This window comes from Limanda limanda, chromosome 7 (genome assembly GCF_963576545.1).
Source record: "Limanda limanda chromosome 7, fLimLim1.1, whole genome shotgun sequence".
In the NCBI taxonomy this organism is placed as follows: Eukaryota; Metazoa; Chordata; class Actinopteri; order Pleuronectiformes; family Pleuronectidae; genus Limanda; species Limanda limanda.
Genome location: NC_083642.1, coordinates 3594187 through 3607675, shown reverse-complemented (window position 1 = coordinate 3607675; position 13489 = coordinate 3594187).

The following is a 13489-nucleotide window of genomic DNA, read 5'->3' as shown; positions in this document are numbered from 1 at the left end:
GCTGTTCATCACGTTTTTGATTCAACGCTGAACCGACAGATCTGTGAGGATAATAAATGCATAATTCTGTCTCTGAAATCGTGGGAAATCAAACCATCACTTTTTAATATTTAATGCAACATGTGTTATAATAACTCAGATACAAACGCTGATGATGTAATTTATAGATTTTTTGTAGTTTACACACAAACACACTGTTTGTGCCGGCAGGTGAGACAACGTGGTCGTGTATGAAGCCTTCACGTTTGTGTGTTTGTGTGTGAGAGTGAGAGAGTGTGTGTGTGTGTGTGTGTGTGTGTGTGTGTGTGTGTGTGTGTGTGTGTGTGTGTGTGTGTGTGTGTCACTGACTCTTATGGATGAACTTTCTCTGGATTTGACGAGTGGATGTGAAAGTGCAGAGGAGATGTTTCGTGGATAATCTCTCTTCTTTATTATTCATCAGATCACGTGGCTCACGGTATGTGAGCGAGTGCACGCTATAGAATATTTACTGAAGTCTTTGACTTCATGAATAATGCGGCGCTCCGCTCTGCCTCAGGGTCGATCGCGCTCGTGGTCAATTAGGGTCAGGAAATTATTTATTTAAAGTGACACTGGATCTCCTGCAGCAGCGCCCCCTGCAGGCACAGCTCACTTGATCTTAAGTTCCTCATGACACCAGTCGCTCTGTCGCTGGGACAAAAACACAAAAGTGTTTAAAAGTTTTCATGTTTAGAAAGTTTTCCTGCTGAAGAACTTTTTAATGATTTGTGTTTCTACGTCTCATAACCGACTGATCTACGATTTGAGATTTACTTTTAAACTTTCGTTTTTTGCGAATTTAATTGGACTTGTAGGAAACATCTTGTAAAGAACCAGTAGAAACCAGTTGACGCTTTATATCGTCTCCACAAGGGGGCACTGGTGTTTCTTTTCATGGAGACATGTTGACTATAAGAAAAATGTGTTAGACTATAAATATAAAACTATAAACTGACCATTAATTATAGTTGTGAGTTTCTGTTGTGGAGATTAGTGAGGGACATTTTAAGTGACTCCTCTGTGTTTTGTAGACGATATAAAGAATATTTTTAGAATATTTATCCAAAAATTGTTATTGAGTCTAAAACATTAATGACAAAAATACTTGATGTGAAAACATGTTTTGAGGTTATCTTGACGTCAGGTTGTGTGAGTGTGAGTGTTATCTGATGCTGTGTTCAGACTGAACCAGACTGACCTGACGACCAGGTCACAGAGCCACTGTCTACCCCCCCCCCCCCTGTTTCTGATATGTGATCTGATTGGTTCTAATGACGCCTCATTATTGCGGCAGGATCAGGTTCCTCTGTTCAAACATTCTCCTCTTGGCAGATACTCAGAAAAACCCAAGAGGAAGTCGTCATGAAAGAAACGGTGCAAAGCATCATGGGTCAGTTTCCTTCGGGTTCAGAACTCGAGCGAGAAGACGAGTCAGAACAGCTTAAAAAGTCATTAGATTATTTTTACTGATCAGTTTTCTGTCTGATAAATGTGTATCATTGATAATTCCTCATTAATCGTCACATTAAAGATCAATAAACAGGAAGCTTTTCTACGCACTGACAGACACACACTGAGAACACAATGAACCCACGGCACCTGAACGCCTCGTGGACAAATCCACAAACAAGACGAGAGATCAAAGACAAACTGACGGATCGTTGAGTTTGGACTTTTAATATCAATTTAATAAAATACATTTTCACAGAAAGACAAAGTGACAGTTCACAACCGGCTTCTTCTCTCTCTCCTCTCCTCTCACCTCCCCCGACCTTCACCTCCCGTTCATCTGCAATCTGTGCGAGCGGCGAGGCGAATCAAACACGTGCTTCCTGTTGGGGGGGGGGGGGGGGGGAATCGCAGCCTGGCTTTCTGTGGAGTCGAACTTTGGTGTTTTTTCGTTTACAGCTGCAACTCTTATCACTACAAATACCTATTTACGCTTATTATATTTATCATAAGGAAAAAACTCTGATCTCAGATTTGATCAATAAAAGATTCACCGACGGGGTCATGTGACCTCAGGAACAAACAGTCGCTCTGAACAGGTCGATAGTGAGGAGAGGACAGACGGACAGGTGAGACCACAGGTAACACACACACACACAGACACACACTGGTCACGTGTGATCATGCTCCTCTGGTGTGTGACAGACCGAGACACAAAGAGCGGCTCACGAGGGCAGACAGGTGGAGCTGCAGACAGGTGGAGCTGCAGACAGGTGGAGCTGCAGACAGGTTTCAGGTTTCAACAGGACCAAGTTTCCACAAACACAGAGACGGACAGAGGACGACAGACGGACGTGTCCCTGTGTCCTCACCCTCTGTGCATGTGACACCTCAGAATAACACGGAGACTCACCTGCAGCTCAGTTTGTTCAGTTTCACGCGAGTCGGGAGGAAACGTCCGAGACTCAAGCGTTTGTTTTGCTTCAGTTTGTCAGAAGTTTATTCATCTCACAGCTTCTTCACACAGAGGAGAAGTACTGTAGATCTGCAGCGTTCACACTGTAGATAGAATATGTGACATAAAGTTAAATGTGGTGATGACATCATTAGTGACAGTAGTGATGGTGGAGGGGTGGACCCGCCCAGACAGGCTTTGACCAATCATGAGTCAGCATCAGCCGTCAATCATAACGTCTAAGTTCATTTTATATCATTGAAAAACCAATTCAAACCAAACTAATCAGAATCACTTGAGCATCAGTGAGATAAGAACGATCTAAAGTGACAGAAAACATCTTTGACAAACATTTATTCAACTTCTACTTTGACTTCTTTGGTTTGGTCCATGTCCCATCTGCTAACATGGAGAAGGAGGGGTTTATGACCTATACTGCAGCCGGCCACCAGGGGGCAATGGAGACACTTCCTCTTTTTATTATAGCTAGCGGTTAGCAGATAGCTGTTAGTGATTAGCTGTTAGCAGTTAGCAGAAAGTTGCACCATCACAGTTGACGTCACTGTTGAATGTGTTGTAATGAACTTTAAGAGTTTTTAATATTATTTAGTTTAACGTACTTATCTTTGTTCAGACGTGTCCTGAAGAAAACAGACAAAATCAACATTTAACCACAAAGTTGTTTGGAATATACAATAAAATATACTATTTAAGTAATAGAGTCGTTATAATCGGAGTTATCTCTCTTTCAGTGAAAACCTCACGAGTAAAAGACTCAAAGAAAACCAGAGTCTCTCTGGTAAAGATCACCGACCTCATTTTAACAAAACCATCATCAGCTGAGTCACATCCCATCAGCTGATTGGTCGTTCCTGATGATGTCATCGCTGCTTTTACACGCATCTTTTTTAATTTCATCTTTGTGTTTACATGCAGCAGTTCTCTCTCTCTCTCTCTCTCTCTCTCTCTCTCTCTCTCTCTCTCTCCATCATCTCCGCCTGTGTGGGTGGTTCTGTACGTACTGTATATAAATGTTTATGTATCTTTGTGAGGACCATTTAAAGAACAGACCATTACAGAGAGAGGACATTTAGCTGGTCCTCACTTTTTCAGTGGACTTTTCGAGGGTTAAGTCTTCTGGGTGATAATAAGGGTTAGGGTTAAGTTTATGGTTATGATAATGAGGGTTCGGATTAGGGTTAGGTTTATGATTATGATAATGAGGGTTCGGTCAGTTTGGACTCGATTTCGGGTTAGGGTTAGGTCATTGCTGCCTGGAGGTTTCTTAAATTGTCTTATATTTCACAGATGTAAATAACTCTAGATGTTTGTGTGTTAGGTGAGTGTTGGAAAACAAAGTTGACTGGTAATTTGTATATACAGATGTATATATATTATATTATATTATTTATTATATTTTTTTGAGCTGTGGTCTTAAACTTTTGATCAGCTGATGAACAGCCTATTTGAGTTAAATTGTTGTTTTCAATAAATTGCCTGCTCACAACTTTTGGTCTCTTGTTCCCATTTCTTCTTTTTGCATTTTGAAGCTCTGCTTAGAACCTTCCTAAGATCCAACAGTGCAAAAAGCAAATTCATGCAATTTTTTAACTGGTCTTAAGATTTTGATCAGGAGTGTATGAACAAGTGACTTTATTGCTGTTGGGAGGTACATCAGCCCTGTTTGAAGACAACTCAATGAATTCTCTATAAGGGTTTGACATTTAGTTGTGATGGTTAAGGTTATGGAATGCATTCTGCCAATGAGTGTCGTCACTGTGATATAAGTGCATGTGTGTGTGTGTGTCTGTGTGTGTGTGTGTGTGTGTGTGTGTGTTTGGATGCATTAAGCTGCCTGACAGAAATATAGATGAAATAAAACGATGTGTGTGTCTCCTCCTCTGATACTAGACCACAGTCGATTGTGTAATATTTATTCATAAATAACATTTAAAAATGTTTTATTGTTCATTTAAAATCAGGACACAAGTTACACACCTTGCATCTTCTGTGTGATCTCAGCAGAGAGGAAACAACCTGTAGATGTAAAACACTGGAGTTGAATATATTAAATATGATAGTTTTACATATGAGGGAGAAACTTCAGATGTAGACACAAACACAGGAGCTGAACCACAATTGAGTTTTAAATTCAATCGGTTGTGTTGTCGTCTAAAAACTGAGTTTGTTTACATGATGGAAAACAAAGGACCTTGTGTCATCAATAACACTTTGTGTTTACTAAATATCACTATGATGCTCGTAGACTGTAAACAAAGATGGACGACTCGTTGTCTCGAAAAACTAAAGACAAATCATTCAAGTGTTCATGTGATGTGATGATAGAAAAACAGGCCGAGGCTCCGAAAGACACTGAAAGTACAAGATGACATTTTCTCCATAAAGATGTCAGCATCAACTCGTTAGAGGAGAAAACATGTCTTCATCTCTGCCCTGTGTACATTCAGTTTGTGTGTGTGTGTGTGTGTGTAACAATAGAAGGAAGGCGTTCTGCAGCTGTGTTCTGATCCAGAGGACGACAGTTTAATTATAGAACAAATATGTTCTAGAATAGATGATATCTTCTGTGTGTGTGTGTGTGTGTGTGTGTGTGTGTGTGTGTGTGTGTGTGTGTGTGTGTGTGTGTGTGTGTGAGTGGGTGCGTGCGTGTGTGTGTGTGTGTGTGCTAACTATACATCCTGATGTTCTGATATTGATTTTCTCTCTCCACATGATAGTGTTGTGACCTCTGACTCCGGCTGAGCTGCCGTCACACTCGTATTCACTCTGAAGACTTCGTGGATTTTATTGTGATTTGCTCGTAAACTTGTCTTTACTTTGATTGGATTGTTCCACTTCACTGATGATGATGTGTTCAATAATGACAACGTTCACCTTGTGTGGTCAATTCAGTCTGAACCTGAACATCAGGTGTGAGCGGTTCCTCAGAGCAGAGGAGGAGTTCTGGCTCTGGATCAAACTGAACCTGGTTCTGTTGGTTTGCAGTGAAAACACCTTGTTGGATAGTTTGGACTTTTGGACCAATCACAGGAAGTAGAGACAGAATTAAGCAGTAGAAGAATAAAAGATAATGCTGTCACTCAGGCGTTTGCCCGAGGCCGAGCTCGGCTCAACAGCAGTAACACAAAGTCTAACTTTTGAAACTGTTGAAGAGATATTTACTCAAACACAGAACTTGTTTCTCCCTCTGGCTCGTTTGCTCGGGGTCTTTATGATTTTGTGTTTTCGCTGACTTTTGTTTTTCTGCTTGGCTTCCACTGACTCCGTCTGTTGTTCCAAAGAACTCTGCACTCCACCGACTCTCCTGGTGCCAGAGATTTACCATTAGTCTCTGTCTGTGGTGGACACTCGTCTCTCCTCTCGGGGTTAATAAAACTCATCATGTCCATTAACAAAACAAGGTTTTAGTGGAATTATGTTTTAATGAATCATCTGTATTATCCGTTCTGTTTCTTGTGCATCAGTCATGAACAGAAACAAGAGAAACTAACATTGGAGACTCGAGTCATGTGACTGATAAGAACCAATCAGGAAGAGAACGTGTCATCGTTCACTAAAACACAACGATGGAGTTTTCAAACTAAAACGAGACCGGCAGCGTTTCTGAAAGTCTCAGATCTGGAGGCTGGATAACGCTGTCCGGTGTAACCATAGCAACAGTGATGCATTTTGAAACTATATGTGTATGAATAGAGCCTGAATGAATGAATATATGAATGAGTGTCAGTGAGACAGGTAGGGTTGCGTGAGAAGGAAATGCCGACTCGCTCTGGTTCATTCAACTCGACCACCTGCTGACCCTCTGTGTGTGTGTGTGTGTGTGTGTGTGTGTGTGTGTGTGTGTGTGTGTTTGTGTGTGTCTGCAGAATCATGACCTTCACACTGAAAATATTAACGTGTAAAAATCTTGTGGGTTTTTGTTTGACGTGGATTTTTGTACGTTGTCTTCCTACAGAGTCATCACCAGTTTGAATGAAGTCGTATCTGTCGACTCTCGGCTCCTCCGGGGTTTTGTGTTTTCAGGGTGTGTTTGTTGTTGCACTCGCTCCGTCCCAGAGGGGTGGAGACTCCCATCAGCCGAATTTGAGTGTGTCCGGCTCAGAGAACTCTTCCCTCTTTTCAATTCTCCTCTTCCCTCTATATTGATCCAGACCTTCCTCCTTCTCTTCCTCCTGTCCTCCTCCATCTTCCTCCCTCTTTCCGCTTCATTATCTCCATCTCTCCTGATGATCTGTCCTCCATCCTCCTCTTCTTCCTCCCTCTGTCCTCCCTCTCTCCTTCACTTCCTCCTGCTTTTAAAAACATAAATATAGACCCGTGCATAGTAAAACTCCTCTTCCTCCTCCTTCCTTTCCACTCTCTGTGTTTTTCGGCTTCTGTCAGTCGATATGTTTTCTCTCTCCTCTGTTTCTCTCTTTACTTCCCTCCATCTCTCTCTCCCTCCATCTCTCTCTCTACTTCTCTCCTCCCTCTCTCTCTCCCTCTCTCGGCTCTTAAATGCAGAACTTTCTGCCTGAATTTGGCTCATTCTGTGTGAGTGTCTCATCTATCATGCATGAGTGTTAAATTATAAACTGTGGGTCACTGCGCCTCCCTCAGCTAACATCCTCTTCCTCCTCCTCCTCAGAGAGAGAGAGAGAGAGAGAGAGAGTTAACAGTGGATGGATATCAGGTCTCAATGTAATCGGGGAACTCACTGAAGTCGTTCGTCCTCCATCCATCCTGCTGCAGTTTGGTGTCTCCTCACGTGGAGAAGCTGCTGACGGAGCTCTGAGGGCGACAGGGTTTGTCCCACAGAGCCACAGACGGAGAAAACAGCAGATATGTTTATTATGTATATTTTATCTTGAACACACAAGGTATATATTATAATGTTTAAATATAGAATTGTAGAATTATTCTGGTCTTTTAACATATGTGAGAAAATAAAGTTAAAATTATAATTAACAGAATCATTTTTAATTGGAAAGTAAAATGTGATTTCTTCCAAACAGACAAATAGACAATGATGATCTGACGTTGACCTTATTCTGAAAAACAGAGCTCACAACTTTATCATTTAAATTCACTAGATCCTGGTTTTTATTGAGTTCTAGTTACGTCTGGATAGAATCGTTATTCACTCCCGGTTCAAAAGACTCCGAAACAAATTTTTTTATCGTCTGTGGTTCTGGCAGTGATGGAACAATGACACCTGTGAACGTTCCCATTTCTTCTTCCTCACTTTAGCAGTTTTGATGACACTGCACTTTTTCTGTGTGATTTCATGATACACTTTAAAATTAGGGTGAAACACATTTATGATACATATGTGGTGTGTTTTTCCAAATCATGTTCAACCAGATGAATTCAACATGCAGTGGGACGCTGAGTGTGTTTCTTAAAAACAAAGTTGGTATCACAAGGACTTGTGGCTTCTACCTTGGATGGTTAAAATATTATGGCTGATGATCAAAACCTCTATTTACAAAATGAATGGGTTTTTTACTTGGGAACTTACTATATTTGTCTATGTGGTTACTTTTGGTTAAGAAAATACAAGATGGCGCTGACAAAATGTCACACCTGAGGCTTCGAAATGGCAGCTCACCAACCAGTGGGTGATGCAATGATGAAACACATAATAACCTACGATAGCTTCTTCCATTTTGAACTCGACTCTTTGTTTCCTTAAGAGTTCGTCACGGCAGCTGTTGGTTAACGAGGCGATTGTGTAATTCATCCTTCGACTGAATCCACTGGAATTTAATTAATTTTCCCAATAATGTTAGTTTTATGTCACTGTGCAGAGCTCTACAGCGCCCCCTCTCTGCAGAACTCGAGTTCAGACTTGCATCTTGTTAAGAATTAGAATCATCCTCAGTTTGTGCACGACTACAATATATTTATTTTCTCACAGCAGCAACTTTTAAACCCATCAGGTAAAATTGTGAATCAGATTTTTAGTGAGTTTTCCAATGTTCAAGGTTTTCATCAAACCTCCGTCTCTCACCGGTCCCTCTCCGTCATCAGTCATAAGTTCAAAACTCATCTCATCAACAAACACTCCTCCGTCCTCCCGGTTGAATCAGATTCTCATATTGTTCCGGCCGGCTCCGTCTAATAGTCTGGTCTGAAGCCTCCGGAGAGAAAAACTCATAAACCCAGTGACGCTGTTGATGTGTATAATGTAATGATGATGTATGAAGTCAGGCTCGTTTCGCTCAGGACATTAAGAAGTGACGATGAAAACATCACTAACACCAACAGTTCTTCTCTCTTTCCTCTTCTCTCCGTCCTGCACGGCCGACAGAACAGAAACAATCAGTCAGTTTGATTCTGAGCGATCAGGTGTGTCTTCAGTCGGACATCGAGCCCTGCGGCGTCTCTGCAGTGGATCTGATCACCGGCTTTAAACGTAGCATGTAGCCAGCAGCTAAGTGTTCGCTTCATGGATAATTCATCAGGCTTCCTTCTGGATGAATCTTTCATGCAGAGGTGTAAAGAGTTGTGCAGAGGTTAGCTGGGTGAGCAGGTGGCTTCAGGTTCAGAGGAAGCAGGTCTATGACCAGCAGAGGTGGATCCGTGCTTAAACACAGTCTTTTATTTCAAATGTGTTGCATTCACAAATAGTTAAGGAATAAAATATCTCAAATAAATGTTTAAACATGCGAAAGATTCACGAGGAATATCGTAACTCATTTTCAGTGCAAAAGAAAGGTGGAGATCCTGGAGTGAGATGGTCGAGACGTTTCCACACAAGAACATAACCACACAACACGAATCAAAAGCCTCACAACAGAAACACAACCACAGCAGGTGTACGAACCAGGTGTGAAAACCCAGAGAAGACAGATGTTTCTTCTGCAGAATTCACCTGTAACGTAACTGAGTCCGTTTCTGCCGGGTCATTTCTACAGTGAGCAAGTGGATGTGTGGACAAGGTTTCCAACACGTGACGAGAGTGAAACTGGAAGAACACAAAGATCTCAGGATGAAGAAGAGGAGACGGACACGTAGAAAACGAAGACGTCCGCTTGGAAAGAGGAGGAGATTCCAGACCTTCTGGTGAATGTTCCTCACATGTTCCTGTTGGTGTGAACGACCTGCTGCTTCACAAACACCAACTACACCTTTCATGGCTGAAAACTTCAGAAACACTTTAAACCTTATAAGAACTTTCACTTCTTTAAGTTTCAGTGACGTAGCTCAGTAACGGAGATTTCTGATCATCAATTATTCGTAAGACTCAGGGACGGACGCTCATGGGACCGAGTCAGGAAGGACAGTGATGCTGCGGGGGAGGTCAGTGCAGCACAGAGGTGAGGGAGGTGGAGGAGGGAGGTGGAGGAGGTAGAGGAGGTGAAGGAGGTGATGTAGGTGGAGGAGGTAGAGGAGGTGAAGGAGGTGATGGAGGTGGAGGAGGTGATGGAGGTGGAGGAGGTGGAGGAGGTAGAGGAGGTGAAGGAGGTGATGGAGGTGGAGGAGGTAGAGGAGGTGAAGGAGGTGATGGAGGTGGAGGAGGTGATGGAGGTGGAGGAGGTGATGGAGGTGGAGGAGGTGAAGGAAGTGGAGGAGGTGAAGGAGGTGGAGGAGGTGAAGGAGGTGATGGAGGTGAAGGAGGTGGAGGAGGTAGAGGAGGAGGTGGAGGAGGTAGAGGAGGAGGTGGAGGAGGTAGAGGAGGAGGTGACATGTAAAAAAGTAGAAGTATCAGTCATTGTTCAAAGCAGGAACAACTTGATCTGAATTCTCCTGAAGTTTCTGGTTGGACTGAATCTCTGATGAACAGACCTCTCACTCTGTTCAGAATCTGTTCATCTGTTAATCTGTTAATCTGAATGTGTCGGATTAATTTAGTCTCAGTTAAACTCTCGTCTCCTCCCTGAACTGCGAGGACGTCTGGGACTTCCCTGTTTGTCTGGGAAATGTCCGTCCACTCAGCACTGCTATATATAGACACTACACACACACACACACACACACACACACACACACACACACACAAAGCACACACCCTCAGGGGAATAGTGTGTGTGCTTTGTGAGTGTGTGTGTGGGTGTGTCTTTTCTTTTAGTCTTTCTCTGGATATCGCACATTTCGTTTTCTGCCCCCCCCCCCCAAATCTGCACTGGGCTGCTTTGAATTATTAATAAGTCCTCACACACACACACACACACACAAACACACACACACACAGACACACACACACACACACACACACACACACACTCACACAGTAAGAGTTTGTCTCCACTTACGATCGATACGTCCACAAAAAGCCTTTCCTCTGCCCCCCCCTCCTCTTTCTCTTCTTCTCTTCTTTCCTTCTCCAGCGTCATTGATGGAAAATTAAGATCTATTTCCTCTCATTCTGTTTTATTCTTGTTTTGTTCTATTTTGTTCTGTTCTGTGATTTGTGATATTTTGTTCATTAATTATAAAACTATCCTGAATCTCTCATCTGTTTGTTCTGTTCTGACTTTTGTTTCAGTAAATGGCTTCATTAAAACTGTATAAACACTTTTATCAAATGCACACACACAAACACACACACAAACACACACACAAACACACACACACACACACACACACACACACACACACACACACACACACACACACACACACACACACACACACACACACACACTGGGACATTGTGCCCAGCAGGTGATTGAACCATCAACCCTGTCATCGTGGAACAAAGCTCCTGATTGGCTCGTCACTACTGTCTAGATGTAAAAGGTCACATGACCAGGGGACTCGACCCTGCGGCTGAATTTAAACACGTGTGTTTGTGTGTCTGCAGCTGTTCTGCACATGTACATGTGTGTAGCGTGTGTGTAGCGTGTGTGCAGCTTCATGTTACATCACAGTCGATCAAGATGCTGCAGCAGATCCAGACTCTTCGGTGTTGGGGACTCCAGGGGGCGTGGTTACAGTGTGATTGACAGCTGGTGACATCCAGTGGGTGAAGGTGTGGGCGGGGGTGCAGTGTCTTCCACTTCTGTCAGGCTCCTCCCCCCCGCTCCTCCAAATATGGTCACTTCTGGAGCTGGACCACTCATCTGAATTTAACTTTCCTTTTTAATCAGCTGGAGAATGAATCATTAGTTTGTAGGAGAGAGACGTCTCAGAAGATGTTAGATAACGAGTGTCTCCACACAGACGGAGGTGAAGGAGTTCTCTCTCTCTCTCTTCCATCCTCTCCTCCCATCAGAAACCAGAGCTCAGGGTCTTCGGGGGGGTGGGGGGGTGACATTCATCTCGAGGACAAACCAAGAAAGAGAAAGACTCTGTGTCACTGTAATCCTCTTCAGTCACGAGACGCTCACAGAAATGCTAAAGCAAACAAAAAGCTAATCTCAATGATATAGATGGAAATCCCTGGTGTGTGTGTTTGTGTGTGTGTGTGTGTGTGTGTGTGTGTGTGTGTATGTGTGTGTGTGTGTGTGTGTGTGTGTGTGTGATTAGTTAACCTGAGGGAATGCAGGAGTAATGGGGACTTAAACAAACCGTCCCCGGAGTCTAAATGCCCCTCTCACTACCTGATTAGCCATTGATTTTCCCCTTGTGTGTGTGTGAGTGTGTGTGCGATTGTGTGTGGGTGTGTGTGTGTGTGTGTGTGTGCTGGTGTTTCCCGTCTTCCCAGTATAAATAAGTTAAAGCAATTACGGCTCAATCTTCACCACAAGAGAGAAGAAAGAGGTGGAGAGAGAGTTTAAAGAAGAGGAGGAGGAGGAAGGAGCAAACAGATGAATCAGCCTCGGTGACAGATTCATGAAACATGCTTTTCTCACACGGCTGCTCCACCATGTTTCTACATGTGTTGGTGGGAGGATCACATGTTTGTTTTCATGTTGATGAAGATCTGAAGCAGAAGCTGTGACGTACAAACGGGCGGAAGGAGCTGCAGACGTTTCTATGAGTTTTAATTTTATTATTTTACCAGATCTCTGCTCAGGGTGAAAATAACATTGATACGAATAAATCTCCATAAACATTTACTGCTGACACGACAGAAGTGAAGCAGGAATCTGGTGTAAGACGACAGCCAATCACGAGGCCGGCCTGAGATGCAACTGAGGCATTTACATGATGCACATTCACAAAATCACATGAGTGGGATACACAACTCTCCACACACACACACACTATGTGTTTGTTCTGTTGTGTGACGATCAGAATGAAACAACATGAAGAACGAAGGGAAAACCGGAGCATGATTGTGAAATGAACCTTTAAGATTCTGAAGCTCCACAACAAACTGTCTTCACCACACGGACATTAAACTTTGATATGAGGTCCAGATGGTGTGTGTGTGTCTGTGTGTGTGTGTGTGTGTGTGTCTGTATGTGTATAAAAGATGACAACCTGAGTGACAGCTGACCAATGACTCTTTACATTCATCGTGAAATATTCATCAGTAACCAGTGTGTGTGTGTTTGAATCCAGTCTTTATAATCTTCATGTAGCATGTTGTGTGTCTGTGTGTGGGCGTATACAGATGCTGCACATGTAGCTTCAGGCAGTCTGTGTGTGAGTGTGTGTGTGTGTGTGTGTGTGTGTGTGTGTGTGTGTGTGTGTGTGTGTGTGTGTGTGTGTGTGTGTGTGTGTGTGTGTGTGTCTGTAAAGGTCTTTTCTGTTTCTCTTGCTCTGATCATCTGAGATATTTTTAGCCGGCGCCTTGCGGATCAGCCTGAGATTCACGAGCAGAAAAATAATCAAGAATTGAATTGTAATTTTTTTTTTTTTGTGTATCAACTTCTTCAGAATCCATTTGTTTTGTGAAAACTTTATTTTTACAACAAGAAATTTCCACGTTTCTAACCAGATAGAAAACTGGGACTCAGCAAAAAAACAAAATATTTCACCAGAACATTTGATTATTTAACTTCCACGTCTGTTTGTATCATTCTCAAACATTTATATACGTTGAACATGTTTATTCATTTATATAGAAATAGGCTGAATATCGATTGTCACCAGCAGAGACGATGTTTGTTTGTTTGTTGCTGAGACTCAGTTTCTGTTTAAATGTTTAAATAAGCAGCTCCAGTGTCC